At 39.8% G+C, this 14,480-nt stretch overlaps 1 long non-coding RNA gene across 2 annotated transcripts; it reads left to right on the forward strand.

The window, feature by feature from the left end:
• Positions 1-1,469: 1,469 nt before the first annotated feature.
• On the forward strand, positions 1,470-10,269 carry LOC309835048. Of its 2 annotated transcripts, none has more exons than XR_014297921.1 (3): positions 1,470-1,555; positions 8,471-8,553; positions 9,785-10,269. It is a non-coding gene; the product is annotated as an uncharacterized lncRNA (long non-coding RNA). The 2 variants fall into 2 exon arrangements; XR_014297922.1 differs by lacking the exon at positions 1,470-1,555 and adding an exon at positions 5,717-5,759.
• The last annotated feature ends 4,211 nt before the right edge of the window (positions 10,270-14,480 follow it).

Below are 14,480 nucleotides of genomic sequence, written 5' to 3' on the forward strand. Positions count from 1 at the left end.
GTTATTATCCCAGTTTTCTACAGCACTTTTAGGTCAGCAACTTATTCTCTTGACTTGTACAATTCTGATTCTGATTCCAATTCTAGTGTGTGGATTTTCCAACAACACCAAGCAATTCTTCAAAACCGGCTGGGTGTCCTACAATTGAACTCAGTTGTGACACTCTCTACCTGGAAATAGCATCAGATCCCTCAGGTTAAGGGCTCAGTCCTATAAGACTGCCCCCAGGTCAGATGCCAGTCACAAATTCAGGTTGTTACATATGCTTCTGTCAACTGGCTATACATAAGAGTTTCCCATGACCCCCTCCTTTTGCTCCATAAATTCACTAGAATGGCTCACAGAACTCAGAAACATTTTACTTACTAGATTACTAGTTTATTATAAAAGAATATAATTCAGGAACAGCCCGGTAGAAGAGATGTATAGGGCAAGGTATGGGGAAGGGATATGGAGCTTCCAAGTCATCTCCAAGCATACCACTATCCCCAAATCTCCATATGTTCACCAACCCAGAAGCTCTCTGAAACTCAGCCTTTTGGGTCTTTTAGGAGGCTTCATTACATAAGTATGGTTGGTGAAATCATTGATCATTGGCAATTAAACTAAATCTCCAGCCCCTCTCTCCTCCCTGAAGGTTGGGGTTGGGACTAAAAGCTCTGTTACTGGAAGGGCAACCCTTACCAGGACCCAAGTGTGGGCTCTTGTCTAACACTTGGAAATGAATTGTCCAAGGAGACACATGTGCTGACAAAGCAAAATACTTTATTGGGAAGGAGTGCCCAGGTGGAGAGCAGCTGGGTAAGGGAACCTAGGAGAACTGCTCTGCCACATGGCTTGCAGTCTCAGGTTTCATGATAATGGGGTTGGCTTTCCAGGTTGTCACTGGCCAATCATGCTGCTTGTGGTCGTATTTCATCTGATTCAAGGCCCTTCCTGGTGGTGTGTGCATCTCTCAGTCAAGATGGTTTCCACCACGAGGGTTTCTGGGAAGTTGGCAGGACCTATTATGGACTGGCATCTCTTTCCTACTTTTGGCCCCTCCCGATTTCTTCTGGCTGGTGGTAGCTTGTCACTTCTGTGTTTCTTATTGAGACCTCCTATTGTGAGATAACTCACACAAGCAGCTATTATCCTTCCTGGCCAGGGCAGTTGGTTTCAGCCAATGGTGCCCTAACAGTTCTAACACTCTAATCACATGGTTGTTCCCTCAGATGACCTAAGGACATTCCAGAAGTTGCCTCATTAACATAACAAAAGACACTTTAATAGCTCTACTTAACTTAGGAAATTTCTTGGGTTTTAGAAGCTCTGCCAAGAATGGGGATGAAGACCAAATACGTATTTCTTATTATTTATCACAATAGCACAACTTGCTTTCTAGGATCCATGCAGCCTCCTTTACCCAACAACCCTAAGGAAGAACTCAGGGAACACAACTTCCTGGAGCTAAGCTGGAAGACATTTGAGTAACACTGGGTCTGCAGCATCCAAAACCATTCCACACAGACCCCCCAGACTATTTCTGGAATGCCCTGTATCCTCTTCCATCTGGGTGAGTGGCTTCCAGATGTAGCACATGATGCTGGGGAGGTGGAAGGGTTCTTATTTCCCAAGTGCCCTGGAGCCAACAATTAGCTCCAAGACATTCAGTCCTCCTGAAACCCTGTAACCCAGATTGGGACATGAACCCACGGTCTTTTAACTGATCACACAATTGGTCTCAGGAATTAATGAAGCTCAGGTTCTTGATGTCTCATCGCAGAAAAAATTCAGTGATAGACAAAGTGATATGTAAGAAGTGGATTTATTTAGAGAGAAACACACTCCACAGACAGATTTTGGGCCATCTCAGAAGGTGAGAGCAGCACCAGGGTATGGGGTTGTCAGTTTTTATAGTGGTGGGTAATTCCATAGGCTAATGAGTAGGAGGAGTATTCCAGCTATTTTGGGGAAAGGGTGGGGATTTCCAGGAATTGGGTCACCACCCACTTTTTGATCTTTATGGTCAGCCTTGGAACTGTCATGGCACCTGTGGGTGTGTCATTTAGCTTGCTGATGTGTTACAGTGAGCGTATGAGACTTAAGGTCTGGTGGAAGTCGACTCATCCACCATCTTGAACCTATTTTGTTCTAATTAGTTTATGTTGTGTCCTTGGTCTATGTCATTCTTTTAAATGTTGTGCCCTGCCCTCTTCCCTTCTGTTTCACCCCCCCATCCTTGAGGCTAGGCCTATAGGCAGACAAAATGGCCAACAGGCCTACCCCCTACTTAAAACATCACGTTGTAGATCCTGCTCTGCTAGGGATCTCCAGCCCTACTGTGGTCTTTGATGACATAGCAAAAGTTTGCAGTGGAGATTAGATGGATTGAACACAAAATTAGGATGAATGAGGTTCAGTTCCATTTCTACCTATCTCATTTATGTTAGTGGTGATTATTCTTATTTCTTCATCTCTGACACAGAAGTAGTGATTATTTCCTAGGAAGGTGTTAGAATACACTTAAGAATAAGCTTTCTGTGTGTAACTATTCCCCCTTTCCCTAATACCATGTTTAGATACTTTTCTAAGGAACTTTCCATTCTATACTATTTTGGATTTGAGTTACATTTGCCTTTGGACTAAATCAGTATTCATTGGAGAAAGGATTTTCTCTCCAGGCAGAAAGTTGTGTGGGTTTGTTTCTATTTTCTGAAAACACATGTGAAGCTGCTCCTACCAGAGGATCTAGAGTCTCAGAATCCTAATTGGCGATGGAAAAAGCACGTTATCAGTTGCCCAAGCTATTTTCCTTTTTCTTTTTATTATTGTAAGCAATAGGGAAAATGTAAGAACTGACATGGATAAAAAATTGACAGTTGTAAAATGTGAAGTTTGGTTTTCCTCTCTCCTGGTTAGGTTACTTGTGTTTATTTGGCAAACAGCATAGTAGAATGGAGAGCAAGTAAAACCAAGCAAGACCCTGTGGGGCTCCCAGGTACAAATCCTTTCTGGGTCCCCCATTTCTTGTTCCTTCCTGAATACCAAAGAGAAGATTCAAACAGTTGCTAATCAGGGAAGTAAGGGAATGCAGAAACAAAGGAGGAGCAATCAAGAAAAGATAGTGAAGTGATTAAAGCAGGATCCTGGTTCCTCCTCAAGGGATATACATAACAATATCTTTGAATTCTTCTGCAGGAACTAAGGCCCCCACCCAGGTGGAGAATGGTAATTTCAGGCTGAGCACAAGATTCCTGGAGCACTGGCCCTATTACCACCAACCAATCAGAAGAAAGTCATACACCCTGCAGCCATCACCCCAAATTTTGCCTATTAAAAATTCTCCCTGAAAATGATTGGGCAATTTGAAGTTTTTTTAGAGCATGAACTACCCATTCTCTTTGCTTGGCCCTGCAGTAAATTTTCTCTGCTCCAAACTGATGTTTTTGTTTGTTTTACCTCACTAAGCATTGGACACACAAACAAGATCAGTAATACAAGTATGGGGGGAATGTCAGAAAATGTTTTGAATATAACATTTGCAAGATAAGAAAAAAGTGGGGTGAATGCTTAGGTGAAAGGAAGCTAAAAAAATATAAATGCATACATACATACTGATGACAAATTAAAATTATAATGGAGTAATCACACTTCAGGCATACAAAATGGAGTCAGGCAGCCATTGAGGATTTAGTCTCAGGCACATCCCTGCATTGAGAACATGAACATTCTTTGAACTGTACTGGACCCAAAGATACCACCAGCCATATTCAAAACAACACCTGCCAGCTGCAACTTAATGGTTAGTCTCAAGGTCTTACCTTGTAAATATGCAACAATTCAGAGCCCCCAAAATCCTTACTTAACAAGTACCCTTACTTCTTGCCAGCTCCAATTATAAATCTTGATAATAACTCATGTAACCTTGCAGTTTTATTGCCTTTATGTCTCCTCCATTTTGTAGTATGGCGGAACACAATTCAAGTGTTTCTTAAATCTGTGTCTCCTGTGTTTCTTGAATCTGTGTCTCCTGCAATCCTAACAAAACTCAAATAAACACCTTTTTATTCAATCAGATCTCCATTTCTAAAATTTCAGTTAATAATACATACATTTATGTATTTACTTATACATCTATCTATATACACAAAGTATACATTAAATAAATGTATGTGTATAATAAATATATATGGATAATAAATATTTTGCTAAGTAGTTTTACATGACCTATTTAATTTTCATGATTACTTTAAATAACAAAATTTTAACTGAGTAAGTTTTAAATATCTAATTGGCTTTATTGAATTGAAACCAAGCAAGACACTGTGGGGCCTCCCAGGCACAAGCCCATCTGTGTGCCCCACCTTTTGCTTGTGAAAAAACCTTTAGTCTCCTAGTTCTCCCTGAGTTCCAAAGAATAGGCTCAAGCAGTTAATCATTTAAGAAGGGGCAGAAAAGAAAACAAAGAATCAGTTAAGCAAAGAAGGAGATGATTACTTTTAGCAATAAGTCAAACTGGGATGGGGTTATAAGACCCTAGTTTTCCTTGAGGAAAACAGATAACAATGTCTGACATACATTCTTAGGTTGTTGTTACAGAAATCAGATCCCCACTGTTACTGAACCAAAATTTGTGTGTCTGATAAACAGTGAGGCCAAAGAAACTGAAACATTGGAGTTTGGAGGGAGAAGTTTATTGGAAGGGCCTAGCAAGGAGAAAAAGTGGCTCATGCTCAAAACTCCCTGATGGTTTTCAGGGAACAGTTTTTAAAGGCAACATTTAGGGTCATGGCTACACAGTTTATGACTTTCTTCTGATTGGTTGGTGGTGAGATATCAGGGTGGTGTTCCAGGAATCTCAATCATCAACTTTCTGGTTTTGACCAGTCTGGGGTCTCAGCACATAGTTACCATCCTCCACCTGGGTAGGGGCCTTAGTTCCTGCAGAACAACTCAAAGATATGCATCAGATTGTTATGTATATCACTTGAGGAGGAACTAGGACTTTGTTTTATCTCTACATTACTATATCATAACTGCTTTTCCTTTGCTTCTGTATTTCCTCACTTCCCTAATTGTAACAGAGAAGAGCCAAATCTGATGACGTGTTGAATCTGTTTCTTTTACTTTAAATTTTGCTTTCTGCTGCTTTTGTTCACTAAAAGGATACTGTCTATTCATAATGGCCTGCCTCAGGGAACCCTGCCCCTCTGCCTGAATGTTAAACCAAAATGCCTTTGTTCAAGGAAGGATCCTGACCCTGACCACCTGTGGATGGCTGCAAGAAAGAAGAAATTAACACATCCCCTCCCTGAGGCTGGCCATTCCAGAGAACATTTGGAAAACTTACGGCCTTTTTACTTTACTTCCTCTTCTCCTCCCCTTCTCTGTTCTATAAAAGAAACTGGCATCCAAACCCCAATAATATGGTTTTGGGGAAACATTAGTCTGCCATCTTCTCAGTCTGCTGGCTTTCTGAATAAAGTCATATTCCTTGCCTTAACACCTTGTCTCCAATTTATTGGCCTGTCATGTGGCAAGCAGAGCGAGCTTGGACTCAGTAACAAATTTGGCAAGCCAGCCAGGAGCCTCGCTGCTCATGACTAGCCAGCCCCAGTCAGGGAATTTTGGAGAAAGGCCCTAGCAGCTGCTGGGACCATTTGTCCTGAGAATCTTCCCTTCAAATTTCCCTGAAGAGGCACCAGCTACCCCAGCACTTGGCAGTTGAAGCAAGGAACTGACAAACTTCTATGTGTCAACAGACTCGATTTTGGAGGGTAAGTCCCTCCAGTGTGCAAACTGGGAACATATCCCACCCTCAATTTGAGCTTTTCCTTTAGGGGACAAGCCAATTTGGTTGGGGTACCCTGCTGGAGAGGGGAATTGTTGTTGTACTCTACTTGATTTTGGGAGCTAGTTCATTGGTTTTGTAGGGTAAGTCTACCTGATTTGGGAACTAATTAGTTGGTTTTGTTTTTTTTTTTGGTTCTGTGTGCATTGATGCTAGAATTTGTTTGTGCCTTTTGTGTTGGAATTGTCTATATCTTCTGCATTTTGGTGTTATCAAACTTATAAAAATGGGAAATACTCCATCTAACCCAAAGGAAAGCCCTTTGGGGCGTATATTACATAAATGGGCAAAACATAGCTGCAAGCCTATGACTAAGGCTCACAGTTTGCAATAGTATATTATGAAAGACATAATATACTATTGTAATAGGGTGTGGACACAATATATGTTAGGATCAGAAGAGCAGTGGCCCCTGAATGGCTCACTCAATTATTATACGACCTCACAGTTAGAGGTGTTTTGCAAAGAGCAGGGAAAAGAGATGAGATTCCACATGTAGAAGCATTTATGCTATTGCATCAGGAAGAAAAGAAGTCAGAGGACTGCCACCTTATGGTGCAGCAATCTGAAAGGAAACCCAAGGAGAAACCTGTTCTACAAGGGGAAGAGGGAGACAATGAGAGTGGGAACATGTTATTTCAAAACTTAAAACCCCTGCAGCCTATCCAGCTCCCCCAGTGGCCAAGCAGTCTGCACTGGCAGTTGTTCCAACTGCCCCCCATGACACCAACATATTCACCACCTCTTGTTTCCCTTACCCATGGGGATCAAATAGAAGTTTCTATGGTCACCCCCAGGGCACAGGGACCTGGTTTAGTCTCACCATCTAAGATCCAACAGAGCACCCAGTTTGGACCGGGAGCCACTTCCACAGCAGGGCGATTTCCCTTGTGCCAACATGCTGTAAGAAGCCTGGGGACTCCCTTAGACTTGAGGCATTCGATTCTAATTTCCCCAGAGGAGTCCCAAGTAACTTCAACAGTGGGGAACAAGTTGATTGACTTTCTAATAGATACCGCTCCCAAAACCTTCCCTATTTATCTTAAGAGGCTTGTAAATATTAAACAAAGGGGAAACAAAGTCATCCTAGGAAAAACTTGCCTGTATCTTTGAGATGCAGATGTCCTATTTGGTCTTCTCAGGAGGCCTTATCTCTGCCATCTTTTTAAAATACAAACTTTGAAAGGAGGGTAAAGTAATTTAGAAATTGACTTGTCAAGGATAAATAAAAATCCTAAGTGTCTTTTCTGTGAAAATTTAGCCATTCAGACAAGGGAGCTTGATTTGTTCCCTCTGCCAGAAACCTAATTTTAATCCAACATCTTTTGTAAACTGATGGGTTTTACATTGCTGTACCTGACTCAGGGCTGAGATTTTAAAATGAGAACTACGAGGTCTCTGTGTGCTTGTATGTGTCTTTGTCTTCGGATAACATTGCTGAGGTTGATTTGTGGATGAGCTCTGTTTAATTGGCCTAAAGAAAAGTAAGTGCTTACAAACCAACAATTCTAAATACAAGAGAAATTGAGCTAAATGATTTTCAGGTTCACATGAACTGGGAAATATTCAGTATTAAATTAATACCTGGTATTCATATTTTTTTGTTGATCTAATTAATATAGACATATCTTTAAATTCATCAACATTAAGTATAATACTTTTATTGTGCCTAGGTTTAATATAAGCTAAATAAAATCTTGTTATATCTGTTGCAAATTTGTCAGCAAGGAAAGTAGTTTGATGAGAGGAAAGGTTTAAGGAAAGAAAATGCAAATGAGATAAGAGCTTTGGGTGAACTTTTAGAAATAATTATATTTTAGGAATGTTTATATAAAATTAATCTCTCCAGTTACTCAACAACTCGAAAATTAGAATTTTTGTGCTAAAATAAGTTAAGTGATGGAAGCTTTGTGGAAAGTGGACCCTGAGAAAAGAGTTTTGTGCATGGTCAGGACTGACTAAGTTTAAAATAAGTTTAATTGAGTAAATGAATTTTAAAAGTAAACTGGTGCAAAACTTGGATTTGGCTTTTCTCTCTGTTAAGAAGACAATGTTTCTTAAGATGTTGAACTGGCTTTGATAATAGATTTTAAGTTTCTTTACATCTTAAGTGATCTGTTCTGTATTTGCCTTTGAAATCTTTTATTGTTACTTTGACTAAGTGAATAACTATTGTTTCACAGTGACCTGTGATCCAATCTGACTATTTTAAACCCTTTTTGATATTTTTTTGACAAAACTTCCCAAATCAAATTATAATGAAGTTCCTTTGACCTCTAGCTAAATTTGGGATGTTTCAAAGGGCCCCTGAAACACCCCAAAGAGAGATATTAACTAATTATGTTTACTTGGTATGTTGAATTACATGGGAAGTTTTGTCAAATAAATAATAAATCTTCTTAGGTTATATTGTATGGCAAATGATACAGGTATTTTAGAGATTATATGGAGTTCCTAAAATTTGATATGTCCTGGTAAAATGTTATCAGTCATAATTCTAGTTATTATCTGAAAGTGTTGCATGTCACAGCAGTAACCGAGTTACTTTGTCAATTGCATTGTAATCAGATTTAAACGTGCCTTCTTAAGTCTTTCATCATTATAGACAGTTACGGCTTCACTCTGATGCCTTTGCAGAAATGCTTCCTCTTCAAGAAGATTTATAGAAAAGACCTTTGGAGAAACAAGATTCTGGCTTTCAGACCATAATGCTGAACTGGGTAAGAAATTGAAAAATTCTAATGGGAAAACCTGTCAGCTTCATAAAGTTATTAACAAAAAGTTAGACTGAGTGAACTGGTGAATATGGTTATATAATTTTTATGGTTTCTATCTGAAAAAGTACTGGTTTAAATCTGTGTTTTCCAGGAGTGAGGAAAACTATCCCATTAAACTAATTACAACTTACAGTAATTTGGTAAATTATACCTTTGTAAACAGAATTAAAACATTTATCTTTTTCTCTCTTCCTGGTTGATCCTGCCAATAGCATATGCTTGTCTCAATGATTAAGCCATGCATGTCTAAGTATTCATGGCTAGTACAGTGAGACTGCAGATGGCTCATTAAATCAATTATGGTACCTTTGTTCAATTATTATTGCAACTGGATTATAACTAGTTATACTAATCATTGTTTTAATTTGTTCTTTGTTTCCAAATTGCTTGTGCTTTGTGTCTCCCTGCTGTGCTATATCTTTGTCAATGTTACCAGCTACATTACTTATATCCTATTTTGTATATTGTTGTCCCTTACAATACCCAATGTGTAACCAGGCCTCCAACAAAACTTCTATGGCTAAACATCTTGAGAAAATAGATCACATTTATAACATAAAATAATTGTAATATTGTGATTCTAGGTATGGGAAGAAGCAACAAGGGGAAATGTCTCCTGGATCATAATTAGATAGAGGATCCAGAGAATCTTTAACTATAAGTAGGGCTTACTCCAAAAATTAGCATCTGGAGTGGCATATCAAGAATTTTAGCCTGATCTGGGATGAGCCTCCCAGAGCCATGGGACAAAATTTGATCATGAAATGTCTCCCAAATATTGGTCAAATTCCTGACCAAGAGGAGAGGATCTGGGAAATGGAATATTTCCTGCCATATCAGGCATCAGCAATTGCAGCCCTCAAACGTGAGGTGGTGAACCCTGAGGAAACTCGGGAAGGAGAAGAATACCTGCCATCTAGCAGCCATCAGACTACAGTCACTCCTTATGGTAAGCCCTGAGAAATCTCAGGATATGAAAATATGGGATATAGGCCCCAGATAGCTGAGGTGTATATTAAAGGAAAGATTTCAGTGAGCCCAGACTCTTGCATCTTCCCTTATATAGAACGCTAAATTCCTTAACTTGAGATGCTGCCTCCCAGGCTTGAAGCCCTCAAAATTTCCACCGAATAAATCATAACTCTCAATTTTTAGGTTGTGAATATTTTTAAAGTCTACAGGTATAAAGGAGACACTTTCCAGAGAGGAACAAAAATAACAACATTTGGAAGACTGACACTGATGGCGGACACTCCCAGAAAGATCCATCTGACAAAGCAGTTAAAATGGTCATCACCCCTTTTTCCACAAGATTGTGGAATGGACATTGACAGTGGGGAATTGTAACAGGGAAGAGCCAAATCTGTTGGATCTGTTTCTTTTACTTTAACCTTTGCTTTCTGCTGCTCTTGTTCACTAAAAGGATACTGTCCATACATAATGGCCTGCCTCAGGGAAACCTGCCCCTCTGCCTGAATGTGAAACCAAAGTGCCTTTGTTCATGGAAGCATCCTGACCCTGACCACCTGTGGAATGCTGCCAGAAAGGCAAAATTAACACATCCCCTCCCTGACGGTGGCCATTTCAGGGGACATTTGCAAAACTTATGGCCTTGTACTTTACTTCCTTATCTCCTCCCCCTCTCTGTTCTATAAAAGAAACTGGCATCCAAACCCCTATAAGAGGGTTTTTGGAGACATTAGTCTGCCATCTTCTTGGTCTGCCAGCTTTCTGAATAAAGTCATATTACTTGCCTCAACACCGCGTCTCCAACTTATTGGCCTGTCGTGTGGTGAGCAGAGCGAGCTTGGACACGGTAACATAATTAGTAACTGCCTGAGTCCACCCTTTGGAACTCAAGGAAGACTAGGAGGCTGAAGCCTTTCTCCTACAATCAAGGAACAGAAGACCCAGCAAGGCTTTTGTACCTGGTAGTACCCTGCAAGGTCCTGCTAAGTTCCATCACCAGGCAAAAACTACTGACCCCAAACATGTAGACATTGACTGGTTGGAGTCAGAATATTGACAATTGAGATTCCTGAAACACCACCCTGCCAATCAGAAAATTGTCCACAAGCTGATCATGCATGCAACAACCCTCTCCCCTAACACTGTCTGTGAAAACACTTGCCTGAAACCAACAAAGAATCGGGACTTTTGAGCATGAGCTGCTTAGTCTTCTCGTTTGGCACCCTGCATTATATGCTGAATATAAGCAGGACCTTGTGGGGCCCTCCCAGGTACAAACCCTTTCTGTGTCCCCCATTTCTTGTTTGTAGGAAAAAGACTTCATCATCCTAGACCTTCCCTGAGTTCCAAAGGGCAGATTCAAAAAATACTAATCAGAAAAGTGAGGGAATGCCGAAACAAAGGAGGAGCAATCATGAAACAATAGTGCAGTGATAAAGCAGGGTCCTGGTTCCTCCTCAAGGAATATACATAACAATACCTTTGAATTTTTCTGAGGGAACTAAGGCTCCCACCTAGGTGGACCATGGTAACTTCAGGCTGAGCAAAAGAGTCCTGGAACACCGCCCTGTTACCTCACCACCAACCAATCAGAAGAAAGTCTGCACACAGTGGAAAATAAGACTCTGATCCCCACTCCAACCAATTAACTGTAATTAGCTTCCCCTTTCTCCCTTTAAAAACTTTCATGGTCCAGCAGAATCTTCAGAGTTGGTTCTTGGACACAAGTCCACCTTCTCCCCAGGTTGCTAGCCTCCTGAATAAAGCAGCCTTTCCTTTCCAATCAACACCTGTCTCAAGTATTGGCTTTCGAGCAGTGACCAGCTGAAGCTGAGTTCAGTAACAATGCTGTACTTTCCTTCACCACAGTCCAGAGTGAGTAGATAGGCTTTGCTATGCATCGGGTGAGCAGACCCAGGCTCTGTTCAGTAACAGAATGATTCGTGAATTGGATAGTATCCTTTCTAGCAAATAGAGGAGAGATCCAAAATGAGAAAGGGAGAAATTTTTAAAGGCAAGCAAGAAAGTCATTTAAAAAAAATTATTTCATGCTTAGGTAACCTACCTATAGGGTATGAAAGGGGACTATGTGGCAGATTATCTCACCTTTCTTTGGGGGATGTAAAGGATTACCTCATTGGTGCTAACCAAAAATTCCACATTGACTGATTAGGATAATATTCCTGGGGGACGTTGTAAATGCTGTTAAGTTAGGTAGTAAGTCCTGGTTTTAGCACAAGTGACTCCATTTTGGGTTCATTGTTTCTTTTTTTAACATCACTATGAAGTGGGTACTATTGGAGAGGCAGAAATTTTTCTCTATGCTTCTAGGTTCTTCTGGCTGGTATAAGGAATAGTCATGAGATAGATTAACAGGAGAAAATCAAACAAAAGTTTAATAACACATATACACGGGAGAGACCCAGGAGAACTGAGTAACTCCCCAAAACGGCTGAAGCCCTCAACTTAAATACCATCCCCAGCTGAAGACAAAACAGGATATTGAGGGTGGGGAGAGTCAGTTATAGGAGGCTACCAGGAAAATCACAGTAAACAAGAGTATGGTTGTTATGCATATTTAAGTCATTGCCTTCTCCATTGATAAGAGTTCCTAGAGGTTTGGCCATCCTCTTCTTGGTACATCCAGGGAGACATCCTTACAAATGTAAATGTTTCTTACAAAAGTGTAACTCTTACTTGGTTTTCAGAGTTTTTCCCATGTCTGCTGTTTCTTAGAAAATAACCAGTTTGCAATAATTAATATACCAAAAAGACATATTTTAGGATGAAAAATTCTGCCCCCCTACAGTACTGTTGTAATTTTTATTTTGTATATGAGTGGACTTGCACACAGAAAACTTAAAGAACTTGCCCTAAACCATATTTGTGTGGAGCCAAGATTTGAAATAGGGGAGATTGTTTTTAGAACCTGTGTTCTTTACTTCAAAGATAAATCTGATTTAGCTCTGAATTGTGAAGAGTGAGAGTTTAAGGAGTTTCTTTGGAGACTCAGTGCCACTCAAGATGACTGGGGGTGGCTGGTGGGATATTCAGACTGGAGTAAATCCAGATGGTTAGTCTCCTCTAAAAGAACCTGCAGCAGAGCAGAATTTGTCACCCTAAAATAGGTCTCTGGCATTTTAGTTGTTTTAAGCTGGATATTTTCTGAGAAGCAGAAAACATGGAAGGGCTCTGAAAACCAAGTAGGATTTACCCTTTTGTAAGAAACATTTTCATTTGTAAGGGAAATCTCCATTTGTAAGGACGTCTACCTCTCTGTACCTGGGAGAGGAAGATGACTAAATCTCTAGAACCTCTTATCCGTGGAGAAGGGAATAACTTAAATTTGCATCACAACCACCTTTGTTTACTGTGATTTTCCTGATACCCTCCTATAACTGACTTCCACTCTCAAAATCCTCTTTTTTCTTCTGCTGGAGATGGTATTTAAGGTGAGGGCTTTAGCCATTTTGGCAAGTTACTCAGTTCTCCTGAATCTATCTCTCCCATGTATGCATGTTATTAAACTTTTGTTTTATTTTCTCCTGTTAATCTGTCTCATGTCAATTTAATTCTTAAGCCATCTAGAAAAACCTAGAAGGACAGAGGAAATTTTTCTCTATCCCAACAAACCAGAGACAGTCCTGAAACCCCAGATCTAGAACATATTTTTGGTATTGGCCTGGAAATTTGAAGAGAAGAAAAAAGATTCTATTTATTAGAATATTTTATGGACATTATGTGATTGTCACGTGGTACAGGCAAATTTGAAGCATATATATTTTTTATTGGTTTGACTTCTGATCCAGTTTTGCAAAAACCTGCATGCAGTATTTCTTACCAATCTGCTATCATCTTCAGAAGTGCATAAATAGTAAAATTAATGAAATCCCTTGTCTTAACTACTGTTTTAGCATATACTTTTCTCCATACATGGCCACCTATCTATAACACTGTTCTAATAAAAAGTTCTTTGTTCTATGTAGCAGAAACCTTTTATTTTTGTTTTCTTCCCAATATGTTCATCTCTTTCTTTCCAAGACTGACTTAGTCAGTATGGCAGAAAAATAACGTTTCCAGACAGTGAACAGAAATGCAGAAGTTAAATTTACTAGCCAAACACCACATCTGAGTCACTACACCACGAATAAATTATGTGTATGTATGTGTTACCTAACTCAGGTTCAGCCGCTTGCTGCTCAAAAGCCAACACTCAAGAGGGAAATACTGGTAGAAGGGAAAGTTGCTTTAACCAGAAAAGCTGACAGTCTTGGAAGAAGGTGGACTCATGTCTCCCAAAACCAACTCCCCAGATTCTGCTCAGCTAAGAAAGTTTTTCAAGGAAAAAAGGGAAGTAATTTCAGTTAATCATTGAGATGGGGATCAAACTTGTAGCCATCTCCCACTGCACTCAGGCTTGTCAACTTCTTGTGATCTTTCTTTCGATGCTATCTGTTCACACAGTTTGTTCGTGACATTATTGAAGGAGAAGCTAGGGAAGTGATCTGGTCATCTGTTAATTACTTATTCTTCACTTCTACTTCTTTGATCTAAGAAAAGAACCAACAGGTTAGGCAAGGTATTGTGTTATCAAAAGATTTAAAAGTGTGCTTCACCGGAGATGAGTAGAGCATGGAGGTGCCTGGTTTAAGGTAAGTTACAATATAGCCTTGCTAAAGTGACAAGACAAAAGGGGCCTCCTGCAGAGAGCTTTTTCTTTACTGCAAAGTGCTCTCTCCTGCCAAAAGCTGCTTACAAATGAGCAATACATTTAACTTGTCCAATTTGTTCCAACATCGTAAGACATTTTAAGGAAATGGTAGGGAGTTTTTAGCTTAATTCTATTCATTAAAAAATTTTATTTAGCCACTTTTCCTCTGTCCTTTCTTTCAGTGTTTGGA

The sequence above is a fragment of the Grampus griseus genome (assembly GCF_964374135.1).
Source record: "Grampus griseus genome assembly, chromosome: 1".
NCBI lineage: Eukaryota > Metazoa > Chordata > Mammalia > Artiodactyla > Delphinidae > Grampus > Grampus griseus.